Source organism: Puma concolor, chromosome B3 (assembly GCF_028749965.1).
Source record: "Puma concolor isolate L17-30 chromosome B3, mPumCon1.1.hap2, whole genome shotgun sequence".
In the NCBI taxonomy this organism is placed as follows: Eukaryota; Metazoa; Chordata; class Mammalia; order Carnivora; family Felidae; genus Puma; species Puma concolor.
Window position 1 is genome coordinate 26,335,175 of NC_141672.1, and position 13,276 is coordinate 26,348,450.

At 37.8% G+C, this 13,276-nt stretch overlaps 1 protein-coding gene and 1 pseudogene across 1 annotated transcript in view; one reads left to right on the forward strand and one right to left on the reverse strand.

Moving 5' to 3' along the window:
- Window positions 1–13,276, forward strand: part of TMED8 (transmembrane p24 trafficking protein family member 8) — a 35,577-nt gene that overhangs the window by 2,759 nt on the left and 19,542 nt on the right. The gene's annotated exons all lie outside the window — the stretch shown is intronic.
- LOC112855385 (large ribosomal subunit protein eL37-like) lies at window positions 7,488–7,954 on the reverse strand (annotated as a pseudogene).

Sequence of the window (13,276 nt, forward strand, 5' to 3'; positions counted from 1 at the left end):
AGAGAGGTTAACTTACTGTCCAGGTTAACTGTGGAGATTTTACTGCCTATAGGAAATTGTCACCTTGTTGTGATGAAGTTTATAATCATTTGTTTTTATTGGCTGTTGAGCCAGTATTGGTGTTCCAGAGCAGATTATGGTCTTTGCCCTCAAGGTGTTTTTAGTTTGGTAAGACAAGAGTACCACTGGAAAAAACATCAGCAATTCAAAACATATAATTGAATGTGATACTACAGTTCTTTATGCACTTACCCCAAGAAATCTGCTTGAGGGAAGGGAAGAATCTGTCTTGTCTCTTTATCTCCTATAGCCCTTGATGTGTCCTAGAGGTTCTACAAATATTTGCTGGATTGTGAGACAGAGTCTCAACACAGAGATTTGGTGGAGCACCAAATGCATATAAAGAATTAGGGTTGAGATATTCAAGAACGTTCCTTGGGTTAAAGCAGTGGTTCTCCAGGCGCCTGGGTAGCTCATTCGGTTAAGCGCCTGACTTCGGCTCAAGTCATGACCTCGCAGTCTGTGAGTTCGAGCCCTGCATCGCGCTCTCTGCTGACAGCTCAGAGCTTGGAGTCTGCTTCAGATTCTGTGTCTCCTTCTCTCTCTCTCTCTCTGCCCCTCCCCTACTCATGTTCGCTCGCTCTCCCTCTCTCTCTCTCTTTCTCAAAAATAAATAAACATAAAAAGAAAGAAAGACAAGCAGTGGTTCTCAAACAGGACTGATTTTGCCTGGGGATGCTCAGGGGATGTTTTGGTTGTCGATACTAGGGTTGGGGAGGAGTAGGAGGGCTATGACTGATACCTAGTGGGTAGAGGCCAGGGGTGCTGCTAAACACCCTGCAATGCACGGGACAGCCCCCACAATGAAGAATTATCTGGCCCCAAATGTCAGCACTGCTCCTTTGAGAAACCTTGAGTTAGCATGCAGCTGGGTTTCCAAAGCAGTGTGGAAATCATGTATCTGGCTTGGCTCAGTGTTGTATAACCTGGGGAATGAAGTTAAAAAACTGCTTCAAATTAAGAGTTTGGATTGGATCCTTATGCCACCTTCCTCTGGAAAATGATCCAATAAGTAAGCAGTGGAAGCCTAAGAAAGGATGAAATTGAAAGATTTCTGCCATCCTCTCTTAGAGGGAAAACAGCAATTAAGAAATGAGTTTGGACATTCAGTTGTTACTGAATTAAAGGTTTTGATTTTTTGGTGTATCTTATTCCTTGAAAGCAGGAATCTACAATTATCCATCGTAACTATAACTTGTTTTTTAATAATATTCTCTGCAGAAAGTACCTTTTGAGTGTCTTCATGTTAGCTCAAGTTTTAGTGATGAAGTAAGAAAACTGTTTATTTTTTCTGAACTCAGCTCTGCAGTGGCCACAGCGTTCTTATTGTTTTGCGAACTGTAATTGTTTTTAATAATCTTTTATTTGGGGCACCTGGGTCCTTTAGTCCCCAAGAGGAGAGGGCTACTGCTCTTTATATAGTGTAACTCTCTGAGGTATACATATTGCATCACTTAAGAACAGACTTTTTTTTTTTTTTAATTTATTGAGCTTTGTGGAAAATAAAGGGCAAATCTGTTATGACCTTGAAGTTAGCAGCAGTACTTGGTTTGGTGTATATGACCCTGAGACCTATCGAGGTACTGAGATGCTAAGGACTATAAACAGGTCATGTGAACTTGTTCATGATTCTTATGTAGGTCTTTGAGCAGTGCAGTTTTTCTGCAGGGATGGAAATGTTGCCTACTGTGGCTATTTCAATTTACATTGGAATTGAAAAATTGGTGGCTGCCATATTGCATAGAGCAAAAGAGTGGAAATTTATGCCAAAGAGCCCTTATAGTGTTTTGGTTTTCTATTGCAGTTTTATATCAAAATGGAATAAATTTGTCTGCCTGTGGTAATTTTTTTTTTCTGATAGTAGTTGTGTTTTTGTGTTGAGATAGCCAATTAGTCCTGTCGTAATTCATTCCATAACCCAAAGTTTGTAATATGAATGACCACTTAAGAGCTTATTTCGCTCATAAGGACTGACAAAAAATTGGACCACATGGTCTCTGGATTTGGTTGGAATGTAAATTCAGCCGGTTTCTTTTTATTTAAGCCTCTTGAGTCTTTAACCACATAACCTGCTTTTGGTTCCTCTGCCCTTGAATCTAAAAGGCCAGGCTAATTATGCCTTTGCAGCCTGTTTAGTGAAGGGGAAGTCCTATGAGACCTGTTCTAAAGAACTCTGACCTGATATTCAAATGCTTTAGGAAAAAAACACTTTTTTGGTTCTCTTTGTAGAGAAAGTACAAAGTACACCATAAATTTAAATCTGAAACATGATCAGAATGTTTGAAACCATATTCTGGTAACAGGAAGAAAATTAGTATTTTAAATATTGTCAAATATAAAAGAAATCATAGGAAAGTTTTTTTCCCTCTTTACCTTGCTTTAGGGGCTATCAATTATAAATTTAATTATTCCTGAGCTTCCATTTTCCTTTCTCTGCCCATTATTTCCAAGACTTCGGCTGTGCAGGTATCACAGTCATGGTTTTTGCCATGTTAGAGAATACATTCCAAAATTATTTGGTTATTATTTTTTCTGTAAATGACATTAAAATTTTTGTTTCATTCTAAATGGTATCTGTGCTGTTACTATTTTGATGTATCAACTTTTCCTAATGTGTGTTGAAATAAATATATAGCCATTAACACTCCCCCCCCCCCCCCCCCCCATATTCCCATATACCATCTAAATTTGCAAAAGCTGTCCTGGTTTCTCTGGTCTCTTCGAGGAATGCTTGTAGAATTTGTCTATATTTGGCTGGCATATTAAAAGCTATCCTATAGGAAAACATGGCTTTTTCTTCTTTATAGTGGTCTAAATTTCATTAAATAAATTTAGGAAACTTGAAAAGCTGTGTTTGTAATTGTTTTCTCTCTCTATAGCAGGACTGCATCTTCCACACTTGATACTTCTGGAAATAAACTTAAGTATTTCTTTCTCCTTTTCTTACTTCCTAGCTCTCTGAATCTAGTTACACGTTGTTTTACCAGTAGCTCTTACATAATTTAGCATGTACCTTTAACCTTAAAAATCAAGAGCACTATCTCTTTTCACTTTTTTCTCCTGCATACACTGAGCTATTAAGATGCTCTGAGAAGTGGCTCTTAGCATATGAAAAATGCTCAACCTAATTTATGATAAGGGACATGGAAATCATAAAACTCTGGGCAACTTGGTGTCTCACTGTTGTGCAGGAACAAATACTTTTGTGCGTTGCTGTTAGGAGTGTAAATTGACACAAATGCTGTGGAGGGCAATTTGCCAATATCCATCAAAATTATAGTATATGCCCTCATTTATCCATTCCTTCCAGGAATTTATCCTCTAGATTTTTCTTGTGCCTGTTTAATGACACAGACATAAGGTTATTATATATAGGATGGTTTGTAATGGCGAAAGGTTAGAAAGGACATTGATGTCCATCAGTAGGGAACTGGTTAAATAAATTATGGAATATCCAGCCAATGAAATATTAATCAGCTGTAGAGGAAAATGAGAAAGCTTTGAATATATAGTTACGGAAAGCTCTCTGAGATATAAATGGAAAAAGCAAAGTATGTTTAATATCCTCATTATTTGTATAAAAAAGAATATATATGCACACACTTAATGTGTGTATAGTATCTCTGGGAGACTGTATAAAACCTAATAACATTGGTTGCTTTGGGAGTTGGGGACTGAGATGAGTGGAAATTTCCCCTGTATACTTTCACGCTTTTTGAATTTTGAATAATGTGGCTATATTACCTATTCAGAAAAAATACACGCAGATGGGTCATGAGATTTTTTCACTGTTCTTATATTGTAAGAGACATCTCTATTACCTTTGTGCTCATCAGGAATTGACCCTTTCTGGGCCTTTTTCTCTCTGATGAATTTTTTATGAAATACAGGTTATAAGTCTCCTTAGGGATTAATTTTTTGTTACTCTGTCCACTACTGCCTTTCATTATTTTTGTGGTAATTTCATTTACACCCAAGGATAAATCAAAGGGGGATAGAACCACTGCTTAGATCAGCTGATACTGTTAGCCAGTGACAGAAAGAAGGCAGACTTTTAAAATTTCTGTTTGGTTTCCATTTTATTCAGTAAGGTATTTTCAAACTGAAAAAGGTAAAGAGGCAATGTTGCTTTCTGTTTTGAGTAATGGCAGACTAGGTAATCGGATCAGTTCTCCCATTGGGGACAATTAGAAAATAATTGTCAACATATAAATATTTGCTTGAAGATCCTGGGGAGCTAGCTAGATAATGAAGAATTACTAGGCTGTAATCAATGTGAGGGCAGAAGTATAAAGATAGAAGTTCAAGGATGAGAGTCCATTTTGGGGGTCCTTTCTCCTCTGGTGGCATGTGCTGGATTCTTGAGTGGGGAGGCTTGTCAAGGTTGTGAATGTGCTTCTCTGGACTAAAGCAACAAGCATTAATGTTCAGGACCAAGTGGGGGGAACCCTGGTGAATCCCGTTTTCTCTAGGTTGGGACTATGAAAGGCCACGTTCTGGAAGTAGGGGTAAATCAGAAGTACACCGTTGCAGGGATTACAGCTCACCTTCGGAAAAATCTAAGTTCATGAAATTGGGTTAAGGTACCCTCAGGCTGCTAATGCCTCCAGGTATGTGGAAGAAGCAAAGCCACATCTCCGAAGGCTCATTTAGATTAGGCTTCAGATGATTTCTTCAAACAATTTTGTGAGAACAGTTTTCTGGCACATATCATAAATGACCAGATTCCTGAGAAGAGATAACATGAACAAAAATCAAAAGAAACAACAGACAGTAAAAATCGATCCCAAGGGGCACCAGACTGAAACATAATTATATTTATTATGTTTGAGATCAAAGACAAGTTTCAGAAATTTGGCAAAGAACTGAACTTTATAAAAACAGAACCAAATAGAAATTGTATAATTGAAACATACAGATGAAAATTTAAAACTCCATTGATAGGTTTAGCAAAAAGTTACTACACCTGAAGAGAGAATAGTGAACTTGGTCATAAAAAGAGAAGAAAATATCCAGAAGGAAATATGTAAAAATGCAACCATGGAAAATTCAGTAAAGAGGTAAAAGACATAGAAGGTATGGTGAGAAGGTCTAACGTTTGTATAATTGGAGTCCCAGAAGGTGGGGAGAGCCAGAATGGACAGAAGCAATGTTTGATGAGATAATAGCTCTGAATTTTCCAAAGCTAACAGAATGCACAGATTTAAGAAGTCCTGTGTATCCCAAGCAGGATAAGTACAATGAAATCTACAGTAGGTATACATTAAGTTAAACTTGCTATAAAACCAAAGCAGAGAGAAAAAAGTAGCCAGAGAAAAATTACAGTTTGCTTTCAAAAGAATAGTAATTAGACTGACAGCTGACTTCTGCACAGGGCAGTAGAAGCTAGATTATTGAAAGAAGATACCAATATAGATTTTTTTTTCAGGAAAATAGTCTTTTTTTTTTTTTTTAATTTTAGAGAGAGCGTGTGAGTGGGGGAAAGGGGGCAGAGGGAGAGAGAGAGAGAGAGAGAGAGAGAGAGAGAATCTTAAGCAGGTTCCACACTCAGTGCAGACCCTGATTTGGGGCTCGATCCCACAACTCTGGAATCATGACTTGAGCTGAAATCAAGAGTCAGATGCTTAACTGACTGAGACACCCCGGCATCCCCAGGAAAATAGTCTTTGAGAATGAAGGTAGGGTGCCTGAGTGGCTTAGTTGGATAAGCATCTGACTTTGGCTCAGGTCATGATCTTACAGTTCATGCGTTTGAGTCCCATGCTTGGTGAACTTGTACCCCATGTTGGGTGAGCTTGAGCCCCACTTTGGGTAAGCCCTGCCTCTCTCTCTCTCTCTCTCTCTCTCTCTCTCTCTCTCTCTCTCTCTGCCCCTCACTCACTTGCACCCTCTCTCTCTCTCAAAAAAAAAGTACTCATCAAAAAAAAAAAAAAAAAAGGAATGAAGGTAAAAGAAAGATATTTTCAGATAATCAGATACAGGATTTGTCACCCTGCAGACACACTTAAGGAACAATTGAATTCTTCAGGCAGAATAAAAATGATCCCAGATGAAAGGAAAATCACAATTTCATCTCACTCATTAATATAGATGCAAAAAGTCATGAGCAAAATATTAGCAGACTAAATCCAGCAATATATATGACCCAGTTGGGTTTTTTTCAGGAATGCAAAGTCATTTTAACATTCTTTAAAAGTAAGTGTAAATCATCATTTTAATATATTAGGGGATAAAAATGATCAGCTTAATGCAGAAAAAAGTGTTTGATGAAATTTACCCTCCACTTATGATTCAAAACTCTTAGCAAACTAAAAGAAAACTTCCTTAATTGGATAAAGCATGTCTCTACAAAAACCCTATAAGCAGCATCAAACTTAATGGTGAGATTTGAAAGTTTTCCTCTTGAGATTGGGAATAAGACAGGGTACCCACTTTCACCACTTTTATTGGATATTCTAGCTAATACAGTTTGACAAGAAAAAAAAATATATGAGGATTAGAAAGGAACCCTGTTAAATCTGTTGTTTGCAGATGATGGCTATGTACATGGAAAATCCAGAAGAATCTACACATAAATTATTAGAATAAGTTTAGCTAGATTACTGGGTATAGAGTCAGTATGCAAAATTTCCTTGCACTTACATATACAAACATACATCAGAGATATTGCAGTTTCAGTTCCAGACCACTGAAGTAAAGCAAATATCGCAATAAAGCATCTGAAATGAAGTTTTTTTTGTTTCTCAGTGTATATAAAAGTTATGTTTACACTATAGTCTATTAAATGTGCAATCGCAGCCATGTCTTAAAAAAGTAATACCTTAAATTTTAAAAAATATTGCTAAAAAATGCTAACCATCATCTGAGCTTTCAACAGAGGTGTAATCCCTGATCATGGATCACTGTAACAAATATAGTAACGAAGAAGTTTGAAATATTGCAAGAATTATCAAAATGTGACACAGACGTGAAGTGAGCAAATACTGTTGGAAAATGGTGCTGATAAACTTGCTTGGCACAGGGTTGCCATGAGCCTTCAGTTTGTCAAAAATGCAGTAACTGGGGCGTCTGGGTGGCCCAGTCGGTTAAGTATCTGACTTCCACTCAGGTCATGATCTCGCGGTTTTTGGGTTCAAACCCCGCATTGGGCTCTGAACTGACAGTGTGGAACCTACTTGGGATTCTCTCTCTTTCCCTCCTTCTCTGCCCCTCTCCCACTCATGCTTTCTCTCTCTCTCAAAAATAAAGTTAAAAAATTGCAATATGTGCAAAGTGCAATAAAGTGAAGCACAATCAAATGAAGTATGCCTATCAAATGCCTATCAAATGAAGTTAAAAATATATAAAAGTACTATTTACCATAGATTAAAGAAAGTTCAAATACCTGGAAATAAATCTCACAAAATATGTGCAAAGACTTTGTGCAGAAGATTATAGTACATTGTTATTATTTTATTTTTGAAACCAGAACACCTATTGTGTGACTAAATGTTGAAATCCTTGAGATGAACTGGATGCCACATTAGCTGCCCTCTTGGGTTTAGGTGTTGTTCCTTTACAGAATCCTGGCCTGAACCTGCAGCATAGTTTTTAGGTGCCTCGTTCAGCTGGCCCAGTATTATTTTGTCTTTTAGTCTTGGCACTCCAGTTATACTTTCTCTTCCGCTTGGCAGGATAGACACATTTGCTGCAGATTGACTTCCAAAGGTGGTAGGCCTTAGAGCCACAGTGGCGCCACAACGTGTGTCTTATTGTGATGCTTTCCAAATGATGATGTCACCTTTGTCATCTCATTTCTGTGGCTGAAACCCCATAATTATTGAGAGAAATGAAATAATAAATAAATGGAAAGATGTATCATATTCCTATATTGAAAGACTCAATATTGTAAAGATGTCAGTTCTCCCCAACTTGATATATAAATAAAATACAATCCCAGTAAAAATCCCAGTGGGGTTTTGATGGGTTTTTTTGCATGGAATTTGACAAGCTAGTTCTAAAAAGTATATATAGGAATGAAAGGCCATAAATAGCGTATATAAAAATACTCTGAGTAAGAACAAGATGGAAAGATTTGCTCTATCAGGGTATCAAGATTTATTTTAAAGCTTTTACAAAATAGTTTACTAGGTCCTAGGAATTGAATAAAAGCCTAGAAACAAAATCTTTGATTTGCAACCAAGATTGTACTGCAGAATAGTGAGGAAAGAATGGTAAATGTTGCTGGGACTATTGAATATCCTAAGAGAAAGGAAAGAAGGGAAAGAAAAGAAACTTGATCCTTACCTCACACAGCACACACACAAAAAATCAACTCCAGTTGGATTTTGCACACCAACATGTGAAAAGCGATACAATATGCTCCTAAAAGATAATATAGAAGAATATATTGTTCTCAGCATAGGGAAAGACATCTCAAACAGGACACATGAAGGGCTAATAAAGGAAAAGAGTGATATATTTTGACTACACATTAAAATGAAGAACTTTGGTTCACCAAAGGATACCATTAAGAGTGAAAAGGTGTATCACAGAGTGGAAGCAGGTATTTGTAACACATGTAATTAACAAAAAGTTTGTATTTAGAACTCTTATAAGTAAATAAAAAGACAATCCAGCTTTCAGCTTTTGGGTTGGAGGTGGCCAAGGTGTAATTTTCTGTAGCTGTCCTTAATCCAAGGTCATCTGACTCCAGCTGCTTCCACCATGCCACCTAAATTTGACCCCAGCGAGATCAAAGTCATGTACCTGAGGTGCACCAGTGAGGAGGTTGGTGCTACATCTTCCCTGGCCCCAAGATTGGCTTCCTAAATCTTTCTCCTAAAAAGGCTGATAATGACGTAGCCAAAGCAACCAGTGATTGGAAGGGTCTGAGGATTACAATGAAAATGACCAAGATGGATAGGCCCAGATTGAGGTGGTACTTTCTGTGTCTGCCCTCATTATTGAAGCCCTCAAGGAACTGCCAAGATATAAAAAGAAACAGAAGAATATTAAGCACAATGGAAATATCAGTTTTGATGAGATTGTCGTCATTGCTGGACAGAGGAGGCACCCATCTTTTAGTTAGAGAACTGTCTGGAACCATTAAAGAGATCCTAGGGACCACCAGACTGTGAGCTGTGATGTTGATGGCCGTCACCCTCATGGCATTATAGATGACATCAACAGTGGTACAGTGGAATGCTCAGCTAGTTGAGAACTACAAAGGAAAATATTTCAATAAAGGATCGTTTTGTTAAAAAAAAAACAACCCAACAGTAAAATAGGGAAGAGACTTGAACAGGCATTTTATAAAAGAGGATTTCCAAATGGCCGAGAAACATGATAAGTCATCAGTGATATGCAAACTAAATGAGCATACACCAATCAGAATGGCCCAAATAAAAACTATTACTATGACCAAGTATTGCAGAGGCTACAGAATAATGGGAATATTCTTCAATACCAGCACGAGTACATATTTGGTACAACCCCTTTGGAAAATAGTTTGGCATTGTCTATAAAAGTTTATTCAGATTTCTATTACTCAACCATTCCATTTCTGGTTTATTACAAAATAAATGTATGCACGTGTGTACCAAGAGACATGAACAAGAATATTCATAGCAGCATTATTCATAATAGCTAAAAACTTAGAAAGAACCCAGACTTCATCAATGGTATATTAGCATTAATCATAATGGCCCAAAACATAGAACCCAAATTTCATCAATGGTATATTAATGAATTATGGTATATTCATGGAATATTATATAGCAATGAAGATGAACAAACTTACCCACGACAACATAGTTAAGTCTTTCTCTTTTTTTTTCTTATGTTTTTGATGCTTATTTTTGAGAGAGACAGAACAGGAACAGGGGAGGGGCAGACAGAGAGCATCCAAAGTAGGCTCTAGGCTCTGAGCTGTCAGCACAGAACCCAATGCAGGGCTCGAATCCACGAACCATGAGATCATTCCAAGCTGAAGTTGGCTGCTTAACCGACTCAGGTGCCCCTCTTTTTTTTTTTAAGTTTATTTACTTTGAGAGAGAGAGAGAGAGAGTGGGAGCATGAGCAGGGGAGGGGCAGAAAGAGAAGAGGAGAGAGAGAGAGAGAGAGAGAGAGTGAGAATCCCAAGCAGGCTCTTGTGGGCAGCATAGAGCCTGATGTGGGGCTCCAACTTACAAATCATGAGATCATGACCTGAGCCAAACCAAGAGTCGGACACTTAACCGAATGAGCCACTCAGGTGCCCCCATAGTTAAGTCCTTCAGACATAACGTTGAGTGAAAGAGGCTTGTTTTAAAATATTCTGCATTGTTTCCCTTTACATGGAAATTATTCCCCTTTACATTCAGGCAGAATGAAGTAACACTAGGAATACATATTTAGGTGGTCTGGCTGTAAAGAAAAGCAGGGAAATGATTCTGTAAGTTAGGACAATGGTTATGGAAGAAGGGAGCAGGTGATGTTTGGGAGGATCATGAGTGGGGCTTCAGGAGTGCTAGGATTGATCTGTTTCTTGCCTAGGTAGTAGTTTGCATGTTTCCTTTATAATAATTTATTGAGCTGCACATTTTTGTGTACTTTTCTCTATGTTTTATTTCACAATAAAGATTTGAAGAGGTGTCAGTGTATAATCTAGTTATTAAGAATGCTAGCTTTGGACGTGTACTGCCTGAACTCCTGTCACTTCTATTCCTATTTGCTGGTCATCTTGGGCAAGTTAACTTGATTTTGTTGAGCCTCAATTTCTTGAGTGATAAAAAGGAAGTAATGTTAGTATCAACTTCAGTGAGATTAAGTGAGAATTCAAAAAAATGCTGCCTGCAAAATGCTTAGAAAGTAATTGGCATATAGTAAAGATCACTAAGTCTTGGCTGTAATAATAAAGATAATCAGAATGAAGATAGGATGTCTGTCTACTTTAAGTTCAGATTTCTGGACCTACGCAAATACTATCTAGGTATTTTGGTCAGAGTTCTTGGTTACAAGCAGTACAAACTAATTTTGGCTGCTTTAAGCAGAAAGTGGCTTATTGCAAGGATACAGGAGGCCCATCATATTGTTGGAAAACTGAGGAGTAGGCCAATCCAGAGGCTAAGCAGCAAGAACAATTTGGTTAGGGCTCTCTGGCTGCCACTAGATGAATTCTCTTTTGTGCCACTCCTAGTTCAAATTCTTGGTGGGAATATTTTAGGTCATGTGCCTGTTCCCTAATTTCCTGGGGGCTGGAAAAAGAAGAATCTTCCATTCTGACTTCCATTGTTCACTGTTTACAAAGTCCATCCCCTCCAGGAGAAAGTTGGATATTTGAAAGCCAAAAGATTGACAGATGACTACCACATCTGGGGTCCCGAAAGAATCTGCAAATGTAATTGTGTGCTATCTTTGAGGAATGTCAGGGACTAGAAATGAACCTATATATCAGTTATCCAAAGGGAAGAACAGATTAGAATCCAGTAGACCATTGTTTAGACCAGTAGACCATGGTTTAATGTAGACCATTAAACTTGATGCACCTTCTCAGCAAAGTTCTAGAATATGTCACAGATGGTTTGTGAACATATAGTGAAAGGTGGGGTGGGGGCGGGGAAAATGGGTGATGGGCATTGAGGAGGGAATTTGCTGGATGAGCAATGGGTGTTTTATGTAAGTGATGAATTATGGGAATCTACTCTGAAGCCAAGAGCATGCATATATATATATATAAAGAAAATCAGCATCACCAGCATGGGCATCCTGAAAACAAACTTGACCACCTAATGATTTTCTAAGAGAGTCGTCTCTACTCTTTCTCAGCTATCACTATTAGGTCCTCATTATCTCTCGTGAACTGGGGAAAGGCCTCCCATCTGATCTGGCAAAATCCATCTTACCAACAGCTGCTATAGAATTCTACCAAAAAATATAAATTTGATCATGTCATTTCCTAGCTTAAATTTAAGCTTAAAATTCTTGATCATCTGTGGGATGAGGGCCCTTCACAGTCTGCCCTGCTAGACCAAACGCTTCATGAGGGCCAGAACTGTGTCTGCTTTAGTGCATCATCTCGAGTATCTGGTGTGGGGCCAGCCACTTGTTAGGAATTCATTAAATAATGAGTTAAATTGGCGGGACACGCTGAACTTGCTGTACACACCGAACTGTCATGGTGTTTCCTTTGTTTATTTTACTAATGTTTATTCTTTTTATTTCTGTGAAGTGCTTCTAAATATTTCCTTAAAATTTTTTTGTGTACAATACAGTATTGTTAATTATTGGCACAATATTGTACAGCAGATCTCTGGAACTTATTCATCTTATATACTTAAGACTTTATACCCATTGACTAGCAACTCCCCATTTCCCTCTCCTCCCATGCCCTGACAAACATCATTCTACTCTCTGGTTTTGTGAGTTTGGCTATTTTAGATACCTCATATAAGTGGAATTGTGCAATATGTATCCTTCTGTGACTGGCTTACTTAGCATAATGTTCTTAAGGTTCATCCATGTAATCACATGTTGCAGAATTTCCTTCTCTTTAAAGAATATTATAATATTCCATTGTGTGTGTGTATACCACATTTTTTTAAACTGCCACATTTTTAAGGAGGCTCCATGCCCAATGTGGGGCTTGAACTCATGACCCCGAGATTAAGAGTCGTGTGCTCTACTGGCTGAGCCAGCCAGGCACCCCTGCCACATTTTCTTTACCCATTCATCTGTCAATGAACAGTTAAGTTGTTACCACATTTTGGCTATTGTGACTAGTGTCACACTGAAACATTGGAGTTCTAATCTCTTCGAGATCCTGATTTAAATTTTTTTGGATGAATACCTAGAAATGGGATTGGTAGATGATATGGTAATTCTATTTTTAATTTTTTGAGGAATCTTTATACTACTGTTGTCCATAGTGACTTCACCATTTTACATTCTCATGTAGATTCAAGGGTTCCAATTTCTACACATCCTCTCCAATGCTTATCTTGCTGTGTTTTTGTTTTTGTTTTTGTTTTTTAATAATAGCTATCCTAACAGGGTAAGGTGATACTTCATTTTTTGTGGTTTTGATTTGCATTTCCTGATGATTAGTGATGCTGAGCATCTTTTCATATACTTGTTGGGCATCTAGATGTCTTTTTTGGAGAAATGTGTATTTCAGTCTTTAGCCCATTTTTAAATTGGGTTATTGGATTGTTAGTGGATTGTTATTTGGATTGTTCCTATTGAGTTGTAGGAGTTT